Genomic DNA, 21292 nt, shown 5'->3' on the forward strand with positions numbered 1-21292 from the left:
AAACAAGCATAATAAAAGTTGGACAAAAAATGTCTTTAGCCTGAGGAGTTCCGTTTAGCTGTATTGAGCAGGATGTTGCTATGTGGATTTAAATTAGCTGGATGTGTCCTGGGTGGTTTGGACAAGGTGGACTGGTGTGTCTCACTCTCCCTCTGCCTCCTTTGCCATCTGCTTACTGATAAGTCTTCTTTTTTATAACCTATCAATAGTCTGGTGATTGATTAACTCAGTTCAGATTCCTGTGCCTGCAAGGTTCAAAAGGACACATTGTCGTTTTACTCATAAATATACAGTATTTAATTTCCTTCCAATTGACTCCTCACTCTTCAAATGTTCATTCCTTACCTTTTCTCTTCTAGTGAACAGTCTTGTTTCCTGCTGCTTGAAAAAGAAAAGGAAACATTTTCCTTTCCAAGCCTTCCTAAAGGCAAGCCTCCCCTCTTTTTAAAATTAGTTGTGTGCTGCAAGGTGCAGGGGAGCAGAGGGTGGAGTGTGGCAGGGTGAGCAATCAGCTTGGATCCAAACAGAAAAATTCATGACCTAAATGATGCATCTCCCTCCAGATGTCAGAGCAGCAAATAAATCTTTCATAAACTTTGCTTTCCAGGTCAGCTCCAAGCCATGATTTCATGTTGGTGGTTTAACCCTTAATGTTTAGACAAAGCAGCACAAGGAGCAGGGAATATTCCTGGACAGCTGTGCTCATTGGAGTTGTTGTGGCATTAATGACTCCAGCCAGGAAAAAAAACGTACAAGACTGATGCCATAATCTTGAGGATGAGGAATGTCATTCCATGGATTTACTTTGTAGAAAAATCTGAGGAAATATTTTCCCACCCCTGTGAAAATATATCAATAGCAGGTTCTGCACCTTGGGGCAAGAGCAGAGGTGGCTGGTCCTGCAGGAGCCACACCAGCCTTCTGTGGGGTCCAGGACACCTCTGTCCACTCAGGAAAGCTTCTGTTTGCACAGTGGGGTGGAGGAAAGGAGCTGGTGGATGACTGTAGGGAGGAAGTGAGGACACAAATCCATAAATATTTAATTATGTCTGTAGGATGAACGCTTTTCCATCAACTCAACCCTCACAGCTGTAGAAGCACTGGGAGCTTTATTTGCTGGTGAAGGAACAGCTATTGGGGCTGCTGCATCCTCAGAACCTGGATCCCCTGTGCCAACCCCATGCTGTTGAGCAGAGGTGCCTGGCACCAAGGCCCTGCGCTTTGTAGGATTCATCCACGTGCTCCAAACCAGCCCCTGCCATTTTCCATGGGGCAGGAGCCCTCTCATGGCAACCTGGGCCTGCCAGCCCAGCCTGAGCTGCCTGTGCCTGTCCTCAGGCAGCCAGATGGGGCTGCACACCCTGCACTCCTCAACAGGGCACAGAGATTGTCAGCAAATTCTGTTAACAAGTGGCAGAATTGATGTGCTCGTGGGCTGCTCCACGCTGGAGATTTATTGTGCTCTCCCTTCCCGCTGTGCTGCTGCTGCTTTACAATTAGAGGGAAGCTGGCATTAAAAACATCTGCTGCCCATGTTGGCCTGGAGATGCCAAACTTCTGGCTCTCTTTGTGCCAGGGAGGGCCGTGCCAGCAGCACGGTTGTGTTTAAATGTGAGCTCCCGAAAGCGCGGCTCGCCGGCGCCACTGAACCAGCGCTAATCCTGACATTTCACTCGGGGAAGGGGAAGGATCGGGGAGGGAGAGGCACAGCCAGGAGCTTAATTAGCATGGAAGTGCAGGGAAAAGTGGCATGTTGGACAAAAGAGCACGGTGAGAGGTTATTTCCTGTGTTTTCCTGAGGTTTCCCAGCAGCTGCTGTGGATGTGTTACTTGGGAGCCACTGGCTCGGCTCCAGGCTGTGGCCCTGCACTGAGGTTCCTGCCTGCTGGTGACATCCAGGACGCTCAGAGCCCAGTGTTGGGTGTCCCATTTATTCCCAGAAGTGTAAGATTTGTTGCCTTTGTCCCTCCAGCTGTGTTTTGCTGAGTTTTCCCTGATGCTCCAGGTGGGTCAAGGCCTGCTCTTTGTGATGTCCAACCAGGCACTGAGACTTGTCTCTGCAGCCCAGTGTCCTTACCATGTGTGTTCACTCTATTTAAAAGAGTTCCTGACAGGTAAAGAAGCTGTCAGCTCCTCATTTCCACCCCTCACTCTAACGGTCAGTGATTGTTTTCCTGATTGCTTCCTGAGCAATATCAACACCCCACTGGAACAAGCACAAGACATTCTCATACCACGGAAGGGACAACAGTGACAAAGTGCTCAGGATCCTGCACAGGAGGAGTTGAGAAGTAGCAAAGCTTGGGAAAAACAATTATGAAGACCCTCTCTATTTTCTAGATATGTTTTGGAAGGGAATTATAGAATTGTTTAGGTTCAAAAAGACCTCTCAAGGTCATTGAGTCCAACTGTTCCTTCAGCACTGCCAATCCCACCACTGTCCCCATGTGCCACATGTGCACATCCTTTACAACCCTCCAAGGCAGCCTCTGCCAGCATTTAAAAACCTTTTTGGTGAAAAATTTTCCCAAATATCCCATCTAAACCTCCCCTGGCACAACTCAAGGCAGCTCCTTCTCATCCTATCACCTGTTACCTGGGAGAAGAGCCTGACCTCCACCTGGCTACAAGCTCCTTTCAGGGAGTTGTAGAGAGCTTATAAGGTGAAAATTCAATCCAAAAAGAAGGAATGAAATGTAAAGTTTATTCATAGACTCCAGTAATTCCTATGTGAGTTGGTATTCTTTATGGAGTAGTGTTCCTTCTTCCAGTCAGTGTTTAAACTCAGGGTGCTTCAAACTTCCCAATTTTTTTTTTTTTGGTTTTTTTTTCTCTTTTTGTAAATGTTATGATTTTTTGTAGTTTGGTTTTAGGTTTTTTGGATTTTTTTTTAGTCCTTGGAATATTTTTATGCTAATGGAATCTTCATCATTTTCTGTGACTTTTTCCAGTTGTGACATCACTCAGTTGCAGGTAAGATCCTGACTTGTGAGTAAGAAGCACTGAAAGCAAGTAAGGGACCATTTCTTTATGAACCCCTGGGCTGGTTTTACTCCCCTGAAGAATTTCCTCACTCTTGGAGCAGCCAAGTCTCATGGCAGGAGCTGTTCGCAAAGTGAGACCGTTTATCTCAATGTACAGCTGCAATATGAACATGCAAATCACCTTTTCATAATGCATTAAAAACGTTCCACTTGATCAAAAAGGAGAAAAAGATGAAGTTCAGCAGCAAGCAGAGGGGTTTGATTTCTGATACGAACAATGAAATAATTTTATGATATGGAGAGACTCTTATATTTCCAGGCAATATTGCCAGGAGAGGTTGTTGCTAAATATCCCTGTTGTCTGTATGTCCTTGGAAAGATGGTGTTGAGGGCACAAATCCCTGCGAGGTTCCTCCCTCAGTGTCAATCCCAGCCTGTATTTCTGTGGCTTTGAGCCGTGTGCTGCAGAGTGGAGCTGCCAGAGCCAGGCACTGAGCAGCAGAGGGCACTGATCTAACAGGAGTGGGAGAAAAATCATCATTTCACTTCAGCGCAGTCTAAACGGCCCCAAGATTAATCTGTTAATATCCTCTCATTCCTTTCCCTCTTATATCAGTGTTAATTGCCAAACAAGTGACAACTTTCCCCAGTATATTATACTGGTCCATTATACTCTGCTGCTGCAGATATGGTTATTTGCAAATTTGCTACAGACTCCTCCACAAACTCCTGAGGGTTTTATGTTGCTCTTGTATGTATGAATACAAATAAATAGAGGCTGCAGTTCCATCTATATCAAATTTAATCTGCATGCTGTGTAAAGCAGTCTAAATATTAAAACCGGATTATTGGAGTTTTCCACGGGAATAATTTTATTTTTCAGAGTTTACTTTCAAATCAACTTGTCTCTTTCCTTTGGGTTTGTTTGCCTCCAAAAAGATGCTTTCTTCTCAGGATTACGGTATTTTTATTGGCTCTGCACTCACAAGTGTATTTAAGGAATGGTTTATACCTGTTGTCAGCTGAGCTGATAAATACACCCACCACGGAGACTTGGCATAAATAGCCATCATAAACCCGGCTGCATAAAATACACGGCATGAAACGCAAAGGAAAAGGCCAGCACGGATGTGCTGGGGTGAAGGAGGAGGCAAACAGGGGCAGAAGCTCCTGCTGGTGCTGCCCAGCCCGGGGCAGAGCAGAGCTGGGGGAGCCCGGCGGCTGCAGACAGGGCTGGAGGCACAGCGTGTCAGCAGCACTGATGGAGCCTGGCATGTCTGCAAATTGCTCTGACAGCCAGGGCCCTATAAAATTTTAATTTGAGGAATGAACCTGCTCTAAACTTTGCGAGTCAAGCCCTGCAGCTCGTGACTTGGGCAAGATTTTTGCGAAGATAAATGAAAATAGACTTAAGGACTGTGACAGCAGCCGGTGGGCAAGGCCCTGTCTTGTGTCTGACAAAGAGCCCCGACCTGTGTCACGAAATTGGGGTCAGTAAATAAATATCAGCTGCTGTAAGCACGTCTGCAGTGTCACAGCGTTATTAAAAGCCTTTCAGGGTGAGCAAAGGACACTTGTGTGGAGGTAGCCTTGAGGTCTGGCCGCCTGCAAGCGGTGGTTTATTGTCGGTGCTGTGTTAGGCTTACTGAGAGCATTATGGCAGCTGCAACTGAACCCTGCAGAGCTTCCTGAGATTTGGCTGCTTCGCTGCTCTTGGAAGAGTTTTCAGTGGAAAAATCCTATTACTGAAGGTGTATTTTGGTTGTTACAGATTATCGAGGCTCAAACCAGGAAAGGAATGTCACTGTGAGCTCTTTGGGATCAAACCCCAAAACTAAATCCCAATGGAGACACATAAGTGGGACTACTAATGGCACCCTTCTTGCTGTTTCCTAATCACAATTAAAGTGGGAAAATGTCTTGAATAGAGGAAGGGGTTACCTCACCTCCCAAAATATGCTAAAAGTGACATGTTTAGTGCTTGTTTTGGGAAATTCCTGTTTGAGTACAGGTCATACTGTTAGCAGGCAGCAAACAACTGTCAGCTTCAACAGAATAATACCAAATTAGTGCTCTCCAGCTGAAGACAGATGCCCACTTCATATGTTTAAATGTATTCTTTTCAAATATGGATGTAGTACCTTCCCAGTTGATGGGTAGTGAAGCTTTGTGAGCACTAACTACTTTTCAAAATATAATATTCATGTTACATGGTCATTGCTTTAAAAAACTTTTTAATGTAAACTGCTTTAAATGTAGGTTTTGGGCCCATTTTTTCTTCCTTTTCCTCCACTGGGTGCTGTTTTATCCCCTCAATATGAAGACAGCTGGATTTTGTGCTTAATTACATTTTATATATGGCTTAGCAGTGCCCATTTGACAGAGAACTTATTCATGACTCTGGATGTGAAGCAGAATCTGGCTTTGGTTGAGTCTGAGAGGCAGCAGGTCAGACTTTAATACGTGGTGGCTTTTTGATTTGTTTGTTTGATTTAGTCTTGTTTAGCAAATGCCAGAAAAGAATTTCCTCCACTGAGTTAGGTCATCTCAAGCGAGGTCAGTCAGAGTGAGCTGCCCAGAAAAATCCCTGATTTTAAGCTGTGTTTTAGTTTATTCCTGGCAAAGGGAGGCAGCCCAGGATTTTCTGCTGCTACAGCTGCTCTTGGGCACTGGTTGTGACCATGAATTGCTTCCCAGCTTAGGTCCTACTGCAGGATCTGGGCTGGACTTGCCCAAAATGTGGGTGAGAGACCTCCTGAGATGGATTTCCATATTTGATTAGTGTGAGTGAAGCAGGGAGCCCAGCTTTAGACCGCCTGAGCAGAAAATTTAATGTAGGCACTGCATGAAAGCCTGAGGAACAGAGATGCATGGGAGGGGTTTATGAGACCCCACAGAATCCTGGAATGGTTTGGGGTGGGAAGGAACCTTAAAGTCCATCTCATTCACTCCTGCTGTGAGTAGGGACACCTTCCACCAGCCCAGGTTGCACCAAGCCCCATCCAACCTTGAAATATCAGCTACTGCAGAAAGAGAAACGACATTCTGTATGTCAGAATCCAAAAGCAAGAAAAATTCTTTATTATGATGCAAAAAGGAGAGAAGAACTTGGTGTTTCAGGTATGGGAGCCCATCCTGGAAGCACCAGATGGGAAATACCCTCACACCATCTGAAAGGAAAGTGGAAAAGGAGAAAAAGAAGAGGAAAAGTCATTTTATATCAACTGTAGGAATGTCTCTAAGTTAGGAACGTGATGGAAGTGTCCAAATGGACCCCAGGAAGGTTTGGGGTTCCCATCCCTGGAGGTGTCCAAAGAAAGGTTGGAGGTGGCACTCAGGGCTCTGGTCTGGGAACAAGGTGGGCATCGGGCACAGCTTGAACTCTTTGGATGATCTTTGAGATCTTTTCCAGCCTCACTGGTTCCATGATTGAAGGGGAGAATTGTGGCATCCATCATTTTCAATGTCCAGTGCAGAAAATTCAGCAATTCTTACTGTATGTGATTTCCTAAAAAATAACTTATTTTTCCTTGCCAGCCCTACTGCCATTTCCCAGAAAACAAAGATACAGCCAGGAATAATTGCTTTAGCCTTTAGTTTTGAGTGGAATTTTTTCTTTTCCTCTGCCAAACAAATAGAAAAACAGTTGGACTGGTTTAACATATACTCCTATCTAAGAAAAAAAATCCAATAGAGATGAAGATAACTTTATTTCTGTCAGCAAAGAAAAATATATATTTGATCCAATCTACACTAAACTTTTCTTTGCACTTCTTGAGAAATAAAAATGAAAAAAAATCTATATATCACATTCTTGGCCAGTATTTGATGACATTCCCCTTCAGTTTTTCCTTCTGTTTTCTTACTAACTACAACAAAAAAGAGAGAGTGTAAGTTTATGTACCAGTAAAGGTAGAGCAGCAGAGTTCCCAGGCACCTCATTTTACAATTTGCTTTGACATGAAGTGAGAAATAACTGAGCACAACCTTTACCACAATAATTGGATTTTTGCCATCAGGAGAAGCTTGTTACATTTGTGTCCTCTGAGAAATAATAAGCTTTTTAGGTTGAGTTTTATAGACTCCTCTCTCTGAAACCTTAGAGGGATGTGATGTGCAGGGGTTGGATCCTTCCCTGCCCAAGCTGATCATCTCTCATCGTTCTGTCAATAGTGGGGCTTGGTTTACACCACCACAGCCTCCAAATCATTCTGTGAGACGTGGCTTAGAACCCTGGCTGATTTTACAGCAGATTCCTCTGTCTTCCTCTTCTTTTTTTTTCTTCTATTTTGCTTCTGCTGTTTTGGGTTTTGCCAGTGGTTTTTTGCCCTTTGTGCAATTTCCGTGAAGAATCGTAGGAAAATAGAATTAATTATAAAATCTGCATGGATATTGCACCTGGAAATGTCAGTTAGGTCAGAGCCCAAGGATGAGTGAGCTTTGTCAGCTGGGGATAGGAAATTTAATTTTAGCACCTCAAGTGTTTTGCAGTTGCCTGCGGTGTTTCTCTCCATCACACCTGGGCTCCCCCAATCCAAAAAACTGCTTCATTTCATGCACCTTGTTAAACAGGGGAGTAATTTCATAGATTTCATTAGTACTACCTAGAAATTTACCATAAACATTGATGATCATGCACAGCTTTGTCAAGGATTGTTTTTGTCATTCTCCAACCTATGCTTGAAGCTGAAATGAAACAAACATTGAAAAGAATATAAGAAATTGTTACTTGGATTTTTTTATTACACCAAATTCCAAAATATTTGTACCTATTGTGATATTGCTTCAGTACTGTGAGTACATGAGCAGTGAAAAGATAAAATATGGATTAAAAACATTCTATTCTGATTTTTTTTTATAGTGTAAAAGAAGCAACAGGAACATTTCACATGAGTATCACCATTCATGACCCCAAGAGACTGGCATTTCAGCATCAGCAGGATTATTTATCCTATGAGGAATATTAGATTTGATAAAAGGATTAGATATTAGGAAGGAATATTGTTCCCTGGGAGGGTGGGCAGGACTTGGCAGAGACTGCCCCTGGATCCCTGGAAGTGTCCAAGGCCAGGCTGGACACTGGGGCTGGGAGTAACCTGGGACAGTGGAAGGGACTGGATGAGCTTTAAAATCCTTTCAACCAAGTCCATTCCATAACATAACGTGATCTGAACCTGTTTTATTTAAATATAACCATGTGAGGTAGGAAGTGTGAAGTGGTAAAACACCATTTTAGGAGCTGGAGATGGATATTAAGTTAAAGTGCCTTGTACTCAAAATCAATTTGAATTTACTTCAAACTTTGCATAACCTTGTCTTCAGAGTTATACAAATGTCTTGATAGACTCATTAAAATCTGGAAAATGGGAGAGAAAAATCTCAAGATATGAGACTCCCGAACGAGCGGAAATAAAAATCTCTAACTGAAGTGTGAAACGAGAGTGGATCAGTGAGGATTTTAAGTTTCAATTTCTTTCACTTTGTGGCTTTATCACACACTGTTACTTCACCACTTTTATGGAGCAGAACATACATGTTACACCCTATTTATTCCAATTTATTTTTGCAGGGTCTTCTCTTTGGGTGTGCTCCCATTCTACTTGTGCAGCTCAAGGTGAAGCCCCCTGTGGTGTTTTTGAGAGAAGAGAAGAACCAGTGCTAGTGAATCTATGAGAAATAATGATTTTTGATCTCTCCTTCATTAACTTGGTGGCCAAAAGAGGAGAGATTTTGATTAGGGTTCCTTTACAAGCTCCAAGTCCCTCTCCTCCTCCTAAAACCAGATTTCAAACACAATTTACCCCATCAGGGGATTTGCATGAATTTGTTTTCCAGAATTTTCTGACTTGTTACATCTTGTATTTCGTGTTCCTGTCTCCCTCTAAACAGCACAACTGGCAGCATTTTGTTTAGTCTCACAAACCAAAATTGTTTTCTCCTATCTGCTGTTCCACTGTGCTTTAAACATGGCTCTTGCCCTTAAGGATACCTTGAAATGTGACTTTTATTTCTGATGAAAGGGTTTTTTTGGTTGAGACTCCCATTTACACCCCAAATTGATGGAGAAAAATTGAGATTTTCTTTATCATGATGGTACAGTATGAAACAAATTGCTTCAGATTATGATTCCCTCCAGTTTAAATTGTTCTATTGTTTAGACTGGAGCTGGCTGACAGTTTCTTCATTTATCTTTCTTGGCCAACGCAGCCCTGGACATATTTGAGGCATTAGGCTGGGGCTGCTTTGTCAACCTTGACCTTGTGCCACATTAGCTCCTTGCAAAGCTGACACTCTTCATTTCTCAGCCCTGCAGTTTGCTCTAAACTCTCTGAGCCAGGATTAGCCACAGCTGCTTGTGAAATTTCTATGGGAAGAAATTCTAAAAGCCATCATACAGGGGTTTTCTTTTTCACCCTCCCTGTATCCACCAGCTTGTATTCTAGATCAGAAACAAAAACCTCACCGTTCACACCTCATAACAAAATTTAATTGCTATTTGTCTTAACTCTGGTTTATTTTATAGACTTAGTCTGGCTTAAAAGCGACTTTTACCCTTGAAATCTGGGCCATCAAACTCATTAACAATGAGTTCTTGCTACTCTGATTGGAAGTTATCGGTGAAGGACATCCTGGTGGTTTCTTCTAAAAATTTGCTTCAGTCAGCTTTGTCGATAGGCTTCATTTTAGAAAAGGAAATAACTTTGGAGCCCAAAAACTGAGGAATTTCTGTCACTTAAAGCTGATACAATTGTGTAAGTATTTCCATGAGTGCTTGGATTTTATTCCACATTCACTTTAAATTGGATAAAAGTAACCAACCCCTATTCCAAAGCCTCCTGGAGAGGCAGCCAGCATGGTGTCATCTGTTTCTTCTCACCAGGAAGGTGGTCTCACTTCTTCACAACAATTTCTTGCAAACTTTGCATGTTCAAAGGCTGAGCCTCATCTTTGCTCCTAATGGGAATTAATAGCACCAAGAAGTTCTAACAGCAATTGTCTCTTCAGAAGAATGATGCTGTGACTCACTAAAATTTGCCTGTCTGGTTTTCCTGCAGGTAGGAACCTATGGGGGGTAAAAAAACCCCACATTATTCAAGAAACAAACAAATAAACCAAATTCACAGTGACCCTGCTCACAGGGAATCCCAGACTGGCTCATTTTCCATCCCAACTCACAAACCTCAAAAAACATCTTGGCCCGAAAAGGTCTCAGGTAAATTGTGCAAACCCAAAGCTTTTGGGAATCAGCTGCTGAGGAAACATGAACACAAAAATGTTGAGTGCATGCACTGGGAGAGAGCAGGTGAAGCTCATCCCAGCAGGGAGCTTCATCCATGGCTCAGCTCTGGGATGAGGAGCAGCTCGTGGAGGAGAGGGAGCTCTGTGGCAGCCTCGGCTCTCCCTGAGCCCACGCGCAGCTGTCTGGCTGCCAGATGCTCTGGTTTTAATGGGTGAATCACAGCTGCAGCCCTGAAAACGCAGCACTTCACTCTCCAATCTCTGCTGCTCACTCCTGATGTCTCATTCTCACTCTGCAGATTATTTTCAGGCCTCTATTTTTTTTTTATGGTTCTTTCTTTTTGTTTTGTCCTGTGTTGTTAGAGATCTTTGTGAGCCATAGAGTTCTGAGTGGTTATTCAAGTAAAGCTTAAAACAGTTCAAGTCAGAGATATTTTAATATGTTTAAATATTACAGAATATAGCCCTAAATCAATCAAGTTGAAAACTGTAACAAACTGAAATCAGCTATGTAGGAGGCCCTGGAGGGCTTTTTCTCTCCCCAGGATAAATGCTGAGTTTCATATGGTGACAGACACCCAACATGCAAATAAGGCTCTCCTCCTAAATTTGGGTTGTTGTTCCACAGATAATTTACCTTTTTGATTCTTCATCTCTAAATGGGTAAAGAACCAAAAATATCTGCTTTTGGTGAATCCCAAAAAATGGAGGAAGGTAAGTGAGCTGATCAGGAGAGACCTGAGTGGGAATCAGGGAACAGTTTGCAGGAGTCTAAAATCAGAGAGACTGTCAAGGGCACAAAGTCTGGGTATGTCCAGAAGTGCAGTTTCTCATGACTGTGCCCGTACTGTGAGGATAAAATGTTGATTTTATCATGTCTGAGCTATCTGCATAATCTCCTTCCCTTACTGCTGAGCTTTCTGAACAAATATGCAGCAAAGACACAAAAAAGTTCTATTTTCTAACTTGTTTTGGAAAGATCAATCTCACTCAGCACTGCAGGCATTGGAGAAGCCACACCCCCCAAATTTTGTCTTCAGTGGAGCCTGGACTTCAACCTTCATGCTGGACCCAGAAGAAGCTGTGAGTATCTGATAGAATCACAGAAATGTAAAAGGTTGGAATGAAATTTAAAGATTATTTAGTGCAAACACTAATGGGCAGGGACACCTCCCACTAGGCCAGGCTGTGCACCACAGTCACTTGTTTTCATGTGAGAAGTGAGAATGTTAATTCCTCTCAAAAACCCTTCCCATCTTCTTTTTCCTAACTCAAAACTATACAATATATTAATTTTTATTACCTTTTTATGTCAAGTAAGACACAGATGAGGATATACAACATTTCACTTATTCCTCATCCTGCAGCAACAATAATTTATGTCAAGAGCTGTAAATTGCCAGACCACAGGAAATAGCATGAAATAAATATTTCCTAAAATGCTTGAATATGAGAGCTAATACTTCTAATATGTGTGTCTTGTAGCTTGGATTGGTTCTAAACAGAGTTAATTGGATTGTCATAGTTACATGGGTAAGTATTCAAACATGTCTAAACTTCATAAAACCTCCTGGAAAGAGAGACAGGCAGTGTCAGAAGAAATTCAAACCCAAACTTTTAAGACTGTTTGCACAGCAAACTCAACAAACACTTTTGCTGATCTGCCTGAAACCTGGACCATTTAAATGCCATTATTCTTTTTGTCGATGCTCAGACAAGTTTTGGTACAAGCGGAAAACCTAAAAAAATATGAAGTTTGCTTAATAAAACATATTAAAATGGGTGCCATGAAACTGAATTATTTCAACTGGAATGTATACACTGGGGAAAAGCAAGATCTTGAATATTCACATTACAGCTCATTGAAAAGGCAATGGGCTATGCAACAAGATTGACAACAAAGGGAAAAATGATGAGGAAAATTGCCTTACTTATCTGCTAGAGTGCTCTTGACTGCCAACTGTAATTTTATGGTTCATTATATAAAAAAATACCATTAATGTTAGTACTTGTGTATCATAATCATGAGAAGAAGGGAAAAAGTTCATTGAAATGTGCTCCATTTTTAATCAAGACACTATAATTGTGTGTTTTTCAGGCATCATCAATTTCCATCAATTTTACTGCTGCACAAATAATGTGCTGCTATAGTTCTTCCACAGGTCAATTCCTGCATGAGGTACATTGACTGCAGGGATGTAAACTGTAAATAAACAGTGGCATAATTTATCTTCTCTGATATTACTTGATGCAGCAGCAGCTTTACGTTGATAAGGGGAGCAAATGGAAGGGCTGGGTGTGAATTGTGTGGTGCATCACAGACCTTCGAAATTGTTATATAAATGTTGTTATATAAAATGTCAGGCAACAGCCAATATTAGCATCACCGAGCCACTGTCGCACAGCAAATGTGTCTGTCAATTTAGCTGGGTGTTTTTGGGAGTTCTGAAAATCACACATCGGGTAAAATTGTCTGAAGCTGCAGCAGGGCTGCACTGGGACGTGACTGTCACCAGCCCTGTGGATGGGCCAGCTCAGAACAGCTCTGGCCATGGGAGAATTTGGGTTCCTCACACCCAAAGGGAAGTGGAAGTGGCACTAATCCATCCCTTTTTGGAAAGGGAGCACAAGGGAGCTTCGTGCCATTTTGGAGTGCACAGAGAGGTTTGTGCTGAGCAGGTTTTGTGAATTAACCTTGGTGTTATTCCACAGGATGTCAGGGAGCAAATCTACAGCAGAGCCTCAACCCCAGAGCAGAGGCCTTTCCTAAGGACTTTCTTCTTGATAAAATGATGATTCCCAGATGATGTTTTCCTAGATTGAGGATGCTCAGACTTTCTTTATTCCATTCCATCCATTTCAACATTTCATGGTTGAAACAGACCCTTGGTAAAAGCTGCTCTTTTCTCTTGGGAATGTGCTGAGTTTTGAAGCCTGGGTAAGTTAAATTTTGTTTACAAAATTGAAGTTTAAACCAAGTCACAGCTGGCCAGCCAAGTGCAAAAGGCTCATGTTAGGTGTGCTATCAATGTTTTTGAAAGCTTTTTTGTCTACTGGTGCAGAATAGTGATAAAAACTGAGGATCTTTGTGGGCAACCTTTGTGGTATCAGATCCTTAGTCTCATTGAGCACATCCCCTTCCTGAAGAATTCATCATGGAATCACAGAATGGGTTGGATTGGAAGACACCTTAAAGATCATCCCATGCCAAGCCCCTGCCTTGGGCAAGGACACCTTTCACTAGCCCAGGGCCAGAACTACCACCAGCATTTGTCTTCCTGCTCACTCTTTTAATCCCAGTCTGAACTGTGATTCTAATCCCAACTAGAACCGGGATTTTAATCCCAGTCTGAGATTTCTTGCAGAGAAATCTCCATGAAGATGCCTGAGAATGGAGCAGGTTGTTGCAGCCCATGAAAGCAGCCCTGGCACACAGCACAGCCAGGAATAAACACATTTTCTCTGCAGGGTCCCTCTTTTGAAAGCTCCCTGTGCTTACATAAAGGAGGAAAAGCTCAGTACACTGGGCAGAGCTGGTGCTGAGTAGCTCATGTTAGGGTAAACAGCTCGTAAAAGTGGCATGGTTTGGATGATATATCCATGTTGTATTTCAGCTGTATTAGTGTCTGACACGATTGGATTCGTGGAGCTTTAATTATAAATTACTTGATATAATAAGGTCAGCTGTCATAATCCCATTCCAGTGTCTGAGGCACTCAAAGTTTTGTTGTGGGGGGATGAAAAGAGCAGTTTATTTTATTCCTGAAGAGTCTGGGGAAGTGGAGGATGGTGAGACTGAAGCTCAGGGGCTTTCCTGAGGCTGACAAGCCCTCCAGAAATCCCAACACTTTGCCAAGGCAGCACCATCCTGGGCGCTGGGAACAAACTGCTGCCAACTGAAGCTCTCCTGAGCTGAGCAATAGGCCTGAAATAGCCGAAATAATACAGATATTCCTGCCTATTTTCAGCTAAATGTCACCACACCTCTCACTTGGCAGTGGGATCCTCCTGCAGAGGATGCTGAGCAGCCTCTGCTTCCTCTGCCCCCAGCAGAAGGGAATGTCTGGGATAACACTTTGCAAATCTGCCTGGAAAAACATGGCATTATTCATAGTGTATGATTAGTCTTGCACGCTTTCCTTGTTATAAATATGTAACACATGCTCCAGTGCAGAATGTGATAATGTATTCCAACATGATCTTTATTGCTGATATTTAAAAACCTGTTCCTGAATATGCACAGTTTAAATTTCACATGAGTGTACATCTCCCATTTTTCCTGGTTTGCAGCGTAAAGTCTCTCAGGCAAAATGTAGGTTTTATGTCAATCCATTTTTACCCCTTTCCTCAGCTCGTTTGTCTACAGTTAAATATTTTCTTCATCTTCCACAGGAAAATATGAATTATTCTAGAGCAGCAAGTGCTGCAGTGTGTGTGCATCTGTGTTTGTTGGGAAGTCAAAATACAAACAGTGGAGAAGATACCCTCATTTGTTTTCCACTCCAGTTTTTAAGTGATATGTTAGGAAGCAATCATAATAAAGAGGAGCCGAAGGAGCCAAAGAAATTATTTCTCAGTGAGACAGCAGCCTGCTGTTATCGCTAATCTAAGAGGCACTGGATAGAGGTCATCTTCTGATCAATGAAGTGAATTTCACTTTATGATGCTGCAAACAGACAGAGAATGGTACAATCAAGTGCTTTTGAAGAGAAAACAGAAGCAGCCAGAGAGCAAGGGGAGAACCATAACAAAAATAAACAGATTTATTGCAATACAGAGCCTGTTCTACGAGGGCCCTGCAGTGTAGGAAGAGGATGTTGCCCTCCTTCAGCACCCTGGATATTCAGAGTAGTGCCAAGACCTGAAATCACTTCACCTGCCCAGAACAGTCCTCTGCACAAACAGAAATAACAACCTGCTCTGCCACATCCAAAGATTATCCCTCCTAAAGGGAAAACAGTTTAGGTTCCAAGCTAAGCACTTCAGCATGGGGTGTAATGTGACTTTCAGGAATTCTGAGCAAGGAATGCTGACAGCTTTTGTTCCACAGTCTCCACACACTTCAGGGCCTGGCTCTCTGCTTTGCCCATATTTTGCTTTTCAAGAGGAATTTGACTCAATCAGGTCTTACAGAACTGTCTGATATGATTTTGGTTCTCTAAATAATACAGATTTAAAGGCCTGATCAAAATGTTTGCTGCTGAAGTTTATAGTTTGGAGGATTAAGCATGGTAATTGAGCAAGAATTGGATGTGTGATGCAGTCTGTGCCACAGGAAAGCTTTAAAACAGTCTCTGCTGCTTATTTTTTCTTTCCACACCTTCCAAAATCAATAGAAAGGTAACGAGGGCCCTTGCTGTCAGCATGGATTAATCTGGAATTCCCTGGCATCTTCAGATCCTTGTGCATCAAAACATGAGCGTATATCAAAAGTTTGAACAGTGGCTCAAAGTGCTCAGGAGTTCAAAAAAATGACAAGAGCCAGCGAACTAAAACGCCTCCAATTTCTATGGTTTGCAAACTTCAAAAAGTGTGATTGTGCTGGGAGGCTTTGATCTCAATATTACTTTTTTATTGCCTTTGAAGTCCAAAGCAAAGGGCCATTGCAGCGGGATCTGGAGGTGCCGGCTGTTAATTCCCTATAGCCACGTTTAAGGTACAGCATGTCAGCTATTGACCACTGGATGCTAAAGAATGTAACCATCATAGAGAGGATTTTCTTCTTAAAGAAGGTTTCACACTCAGCAGTGTTGGTGCAGTTTGAGTTTTCCCAACAAAAAGACGCTCAGGACCTCAGGAAGGTGTTTTCTAGAATACCCCACATTTTTAATAATCAGCTGTTACGGCTAAGCAGGAGTTGGAATTCTGTCAAAATTACCCACCAAACAGCAGCATGTGTTATTTTTGGAGCTGGTGAGGGAAACCTCCAAATGAGGAGGTTGCTGAGGGGCTGGAATCTCTGCCTGCTCCTGAGCTGGGAACTTAACTCTGTAAATTTGCACCAGCCTTCGAACAGCAGAACTGGAAAGGAAAAATGGAAAGGGCTGCATTTATATGGCTTGTAAAATATTCATTTATGTGCTGTGCTTGAGGAGCATCGATCTCTGGAGAGCAGGAGGTTTCTTCATCTCAGTCACATTGCATTAGAGGGAAGAGCTGAGTGGGGTGAGATGTCAGGGGACAGTGGTGGGGCCAAACAGGGCAGCACGTGCTGGCCCTGAGCTCTGGATGGGGCACGGGGACATCAGGGCAACAGGACAGGATTGTGAGCTCATCCCTGTGCCTCTGGGCTTTGCATCCACTCAGTGGCAAATTCAAACATTTTTGTAGATTTGATCTTTAGTGACTTAGGGTTTTTTTTCTGCTGAATTACAGCAAGGTTAAAGAGGGAGGAAATGGTTTATTTTTTATGTTTTATGTACAAGAATGTGCTGGGATCCCTGGGGTGGCCTGTGCAGGGCCAGGACTTGCATTTTGATGCTCCTTGTGGGTCCCTTCCAATTCAGAAAATGTAATGAATGTACGATTGTGAAAACAAATCTATTTTCAGATGGGGCACAGCAGGATTTGTTTTGCCCCTCCACAGTTCCCAGTTGCTCCCAGACACTGGATGTGCTGCAATATTCCATGCAATGGGATCTTTGCAGCTGGATTGACTCTCTTACTCACTTAATAACTTCTTGAGTATTTTCCTCATGAGTTTGAGGAAATTTCCATCCATTGGATATTCTAAACCTGCCAGAGCCCCAGGCAGGGCTGTGCAGAGACTCTGAAATGTGGTGTGGGCAGGCACAGCCGGGTTTGCCTGTGACCACTGCCACCAATCCAGTGGTTTTCCCACTTAAAATACCCCTTCAAGGTTTTTAGCAAGGCATTCTATTATCAACAGGATTCTTCCACAATTTTTCTGATGTTAAGGAATTGTAAAGATTTTTAACAACAGACTTTTACATAGTTAAACTGAGAAACAGCTTCTCTAATGTTTTCAGCTGCTCCTGACAATAATGTCTTTACCTCAGGAGCAAAGTATTCATGCTGATGTCAATAAAGGCAGTGGTTTTGACAGCAGTTTTATACATCAGCATAGATCTGGAGTGCTGAATATTACCTGTGTTATCAATTGGCTAACACTTTCCACGAGAGAGATGTCTCTTTAGAATGCTGTTCCTTTTATGAGTGTCATCAACTCCTGTCAGCCTGACACCGCTGGGTTTGACTGGGTTTGAAGTTTTTGTTGTTGTTTAAATTTGTGATAACATAAGTGAGCGCTTTTTGAGGAATGGATGTTGAAAAATGTGTTCTGTTCACACATAAACGGCTTCATTCAGCTGCTTTTTTGTGAAAGCTCTGAGATCTGTGGAGGAAAATACTTAAGTAATGGAGTGATTTGCTGTGCTTTGGGTGCTAGAACAGCACAGGTGTAGCTCACACAGAAGCAGTGACTTATTGCAGCTCTGAATTTCTCTCAGCTTAAAAGTTCTGGGGTTTAAAGCTTTGTGCAGAATCTCTTTTGGATTTTGGATAACCCAAGGGCAGGCAGGCCCTGGGAGCACAGGGAAGGTACAAGTTGCAAGGAACCCTTTAATAGTGTGTCAGGAATATTTATTTTTTTATGTTAAGAAAAAAGAAAACCAAACTGACTTTTATATTTCTAACAGTGCAAGTTGGTGTGGATTCACAATTTATGGATGCAGAAAGAGCACAGGCTTGCTGACAAACTTCAATTTTTCACTGTTGGTGAAAGGAATACCAAGAAAAGGAGATGTAACATCTGGCACAGCTCAACACCAGCTTGTGTTGTGACTGCTGGTCCAGGCCACGCTCCTGAAGAAGACCAAGGAGGCATCAGCCATAATTCCAACAGGTGACACTAAATCTTCCCAAAATAATCACTGCCAGCTTGTAAGGGCCTGATATGAGCATAGAATCCCAGAATGCCAGGAGGAATCATTGGGAGGGACATTAAAACCCATCCCATTCCACCCCTGCCATGGCAGGGACACCTCCCACTGTCCCAGGCTGCTCCAGCCCCAATGTCCAACCTGGCCTTGGGCACTGCCAGGGATCCAGGGGCAGCCACAGCTGCTCTGGGCACCCTGTGCCAGGGCCTGCCCACCCTCCCAGGGAAGAATTTCTTCCCAATATTTAATATTGAATGAATTTAATGTGAATCTCCATCCACATTCAACACACTGAAGTTGAACGTGGATGGAGAGCAGGGAGCAGCTGCTTTCGTTATGGGAGGCCTCTTTCTGAATATTTACATCTGAGTTATAAATCACCCCTAACGCATCACTCAGTGTAATAGGTTCCTGTAATTAAATGAGAGCTTTATTGAATAAATTGCACACTGTTAATTATACGTGTAAGAGTCTCTGGCAATTCCTTTGACTTTATTGCAGATAAAACAATGACCTTGTCTATTTTCATAGTGCTTGATAATTTAAGAAGATTGAAGAAGTGTTAATTGTGAGTTGCCCAAGAAGTCTTTAAAATGCTTTAATAGCTTTAATAGTATTAACTCAATATTGAGATAAGATTATTCCTTGTACTTTCTGTGTACTCACAGTGCCAGGAATTGCTCCTCTCACCTCTGGAACTCAACTGTGAGAGCAGTGGAACTTGGGGTGGGGAACAAAAACCAGGAAAATGTTGATTTAGTCTATAATAGCCACAAATCGATTTTTCTTGATGGAGTGGAGAGTCAGGAATTATCTGCATCAAATCAGCAAGGATTTTATGCAAATGAATGCAGAATTAGAATAGCAGAGTGCAACTGGATGACATTGGTCTTATTTTTTGCATATTAGTCAATAGTTGCTAAGTTTACAATTTTCCCTTTCCTTTGGCGTCTTTATTTATAATTAAGTTATTTATACATCCACACAAGTACAAACTCACCCATTGGGCACTGAAATGAAATCCCAGCGAGGCTTTATTTTTATTTACTGCTTCCTCCAATAAATGCACATCTTTCAAATCTCTGCAGAGCTGCATCGATTCCTGAAGTATCATCTCCCAGTTTATTGAGTACAAGTGGTGACTGATTGTCCCCTGACACTCCAGCAAGAATTTCAACATACAAGAAACAAATTTTAAATAGGCTACAACTTTATTAAGATACAACCACATCTGAGAAGTTATTTGGGATGGTTGGGAATTTCTTGATAATTTTTTTTTGTTTCCCCCCACTGGAAAAAACTGCTGATTTCCCAAATCCAAGCTGTTTGCTAAGCAGAATTTGATTCAACAGATCCAATTAAGAAGAAAAAGAAGCCAGAGCAGTTGCAGGTTGACACTGTTAACAGGAGATTGTGCTTTTCCTTGTGATGGCAAATTTTCAACATTTTAATGAACTTCCACTTGAAAAAAGGGAAGTTGAAACCAATTAATTTGAGTGACCTGACCAAAAAAAAAAAAAAAAGCCAACAAAACAGGAGGAGTGTTGGAGGGTGGCAATGTGAGATCACAGCTTTACACCCTGTCTCTTACAGAACTTCCATGCAAACTGCTGAAAACCTGTGGGAAAACCAAGCTCATTCCACACTCGCTGGGGAACTTCCTTGTGCACTGCTGATATCCTCCAAACTAAGAGAAAACTTGGGAATTTAAAGGGAAAATCAGCACTAACAGCCTGGTTTTTATCTTTTTGCTTTCTTGTGCTTTCTTGAGAGCAGTTTGTCTCCATCACCAGAGTTGAGTTTGGGGTTCTGCTTGTCTCTCATCTCTTCTTAACAAATTCCAGCCCATTCCCAATCCTGTTTAGCTTTGCTGGGATCTTCCTGAGATTTTTTTTTTTTTTGCCACAATCCTACTGAACACCAAATTTTTGTGCTAAACAGTACTGATCTATTTCTAATCACGACTTGCTTGAAATTGGCATTGCTGCAACATGAGGATCCTATCAAGTTAGTTTGAAATCACTCTGGTTTACAGAAAACACTTGAATTTAAAGTTTGAAACCATCTTCTATTTAAAATAACATTTTAAAAAATTAATCTGCACCTGTGCTCAATAGGGCACAGGAAGGACAGCGAAGCTTTTCACCAGGGTTTGAAAACTACAGCAAATAAATTCTTCAGTCAGAGAAAAATAACCTAATAGCAGATTTCTCTGGGAACTCACAGGATTTCTCTGTTCAACGGAGCAGGAAAATACATGTGCTTTGTATGAATATAGAAATGAAGAAATAATTTATCAAGCAAAAATATAGGTATTTCTTCAAGAATTTCCATTGCTGTGGAAATATTTTTTCTTTTTTGACACAGATTTCCTGCTCTGTTGATGGATTGATCTAAGATGGGAGAAGAAGTGCTTTCCTTCCTTTGATGATAAAGAAAAGGGAAGAAAGAAAAACTTAAGCATTAAGATGCCAACATGTGTTTTATCTACTTCAGTCCTGCCTGAGAACTGTTCCATTTTCCTCTTTGCAGAAATTATTGCTTTACTTGCTCTGCCTCTTTCCACAATTTTCCTGTTTTCTCCTTGATTTCCTATTTTTTTCCTTTGTATTTTACCATTCCCAAGAGAGTAAAGCACCTGATCCCTAAAGCAATCCAGAAATATCCCACCTTGGCAGGTGGGTAAGGACAAAACTCCTGCTTTGCTATTGAGACTCTAAATGTCAGGATTTTTAATTTAATTAGTGCACTTCACCAGTCTGTTTTGAGAAGAATATTGATCTGTTCTCTGTCCCCAATGTTATTCTTATTTCTCTGAGACCTTTTAATAGAAAAATGGTGCCTTTCTCTAAATGCAGAGTTTTATTTATTTGACTCTTCTTCCCAATCACTCTGTCTTTTTTATCTTTAATTAATATAAAGATAGCAGCTGGAGACAGAGTGGAGGACCAGGGATGTTTTTTCTTGACAGAGTTTCTATTTGTGCATCTCCCAAAGCAAATAAATACAGCTCATCCAGTCTCTTCACTCCAAGTGAGCTGGCCGTGGTGGGTGACACCAGCCAGAGGCTCCTGCTGGCACCATGGCCACAAGGCTGGTGGCACTGGCAAGGAGGGCTGAGGACATGACCCAGGTCCCTGCTGAGGCCACCAGGGAGAGGGAAGTTGT

General features: G+C 42.2%; 2 long non-coding RNA genes across 5 annotated transcripts in view; both read left to right on the forward strand.

Moving 5' to 3' along the window:
• The window catches only part of LOC135308215 (uncharacterized), a 28462-nt gene extending 18754 nt beyond the window's left edge, over positions 1–9708 (forward strand). Inside the window, exon 4 of one of the 2 annotated variants that reach the window (XR_010368757.1) lies at positions 8554–9708. This is a non-coding gene — a long non-coding RNA (uncharacterized LOC135308215). Of the gene's footprint in view, positions 1–2951; positions 4159–8553 lie in introns of those variants that run through there. The other variant, XR_010368758.1, reaches the window with a different exon arrangement.
• Positions 9709–10469: 761 nt separating this feature from the next.
• LOC135307399 (uncharacterized) lies at positions 10470–18191 on the forward strand. Of its 3 annotated transcripts, none has more exons than XR_010368118.1 (3): positions 10470–11306; positions 12936–13161; positions 17882–18191. It is a non-coding gene; the product is annotated as an uncharacterized LOC135307399 (long non-coding RNA). The 3 variants fall into 3 exon arrangements; XR_010368117.1 differs by lacking the exon at positions 17882–18191 and adding an exon at positions 14616–16378; XR_010368119.1 differs by lacking the exons at positions 10470–11306; positions 17882–18191 and adding exons at positions 11355–12402; positions 14616–16378.
• The last annotated feature ends 3101 nt before the right edge of the window (positions 18192–21292 follow it).

This window comes from Passer domesticus, chromosome 9 (assembly GCF_036417665.1).
Source record: "Passer domesticus isolate bPasDom1 chromosome 9, bPasDom1.hap1, whole genome shotgun sequence".
NCBI classification, from domain to species: Eukaryota; Metazoa; Chordata; class Aves; order Passeriformes; family Passeridae; genus Passer; species Passer domesticus.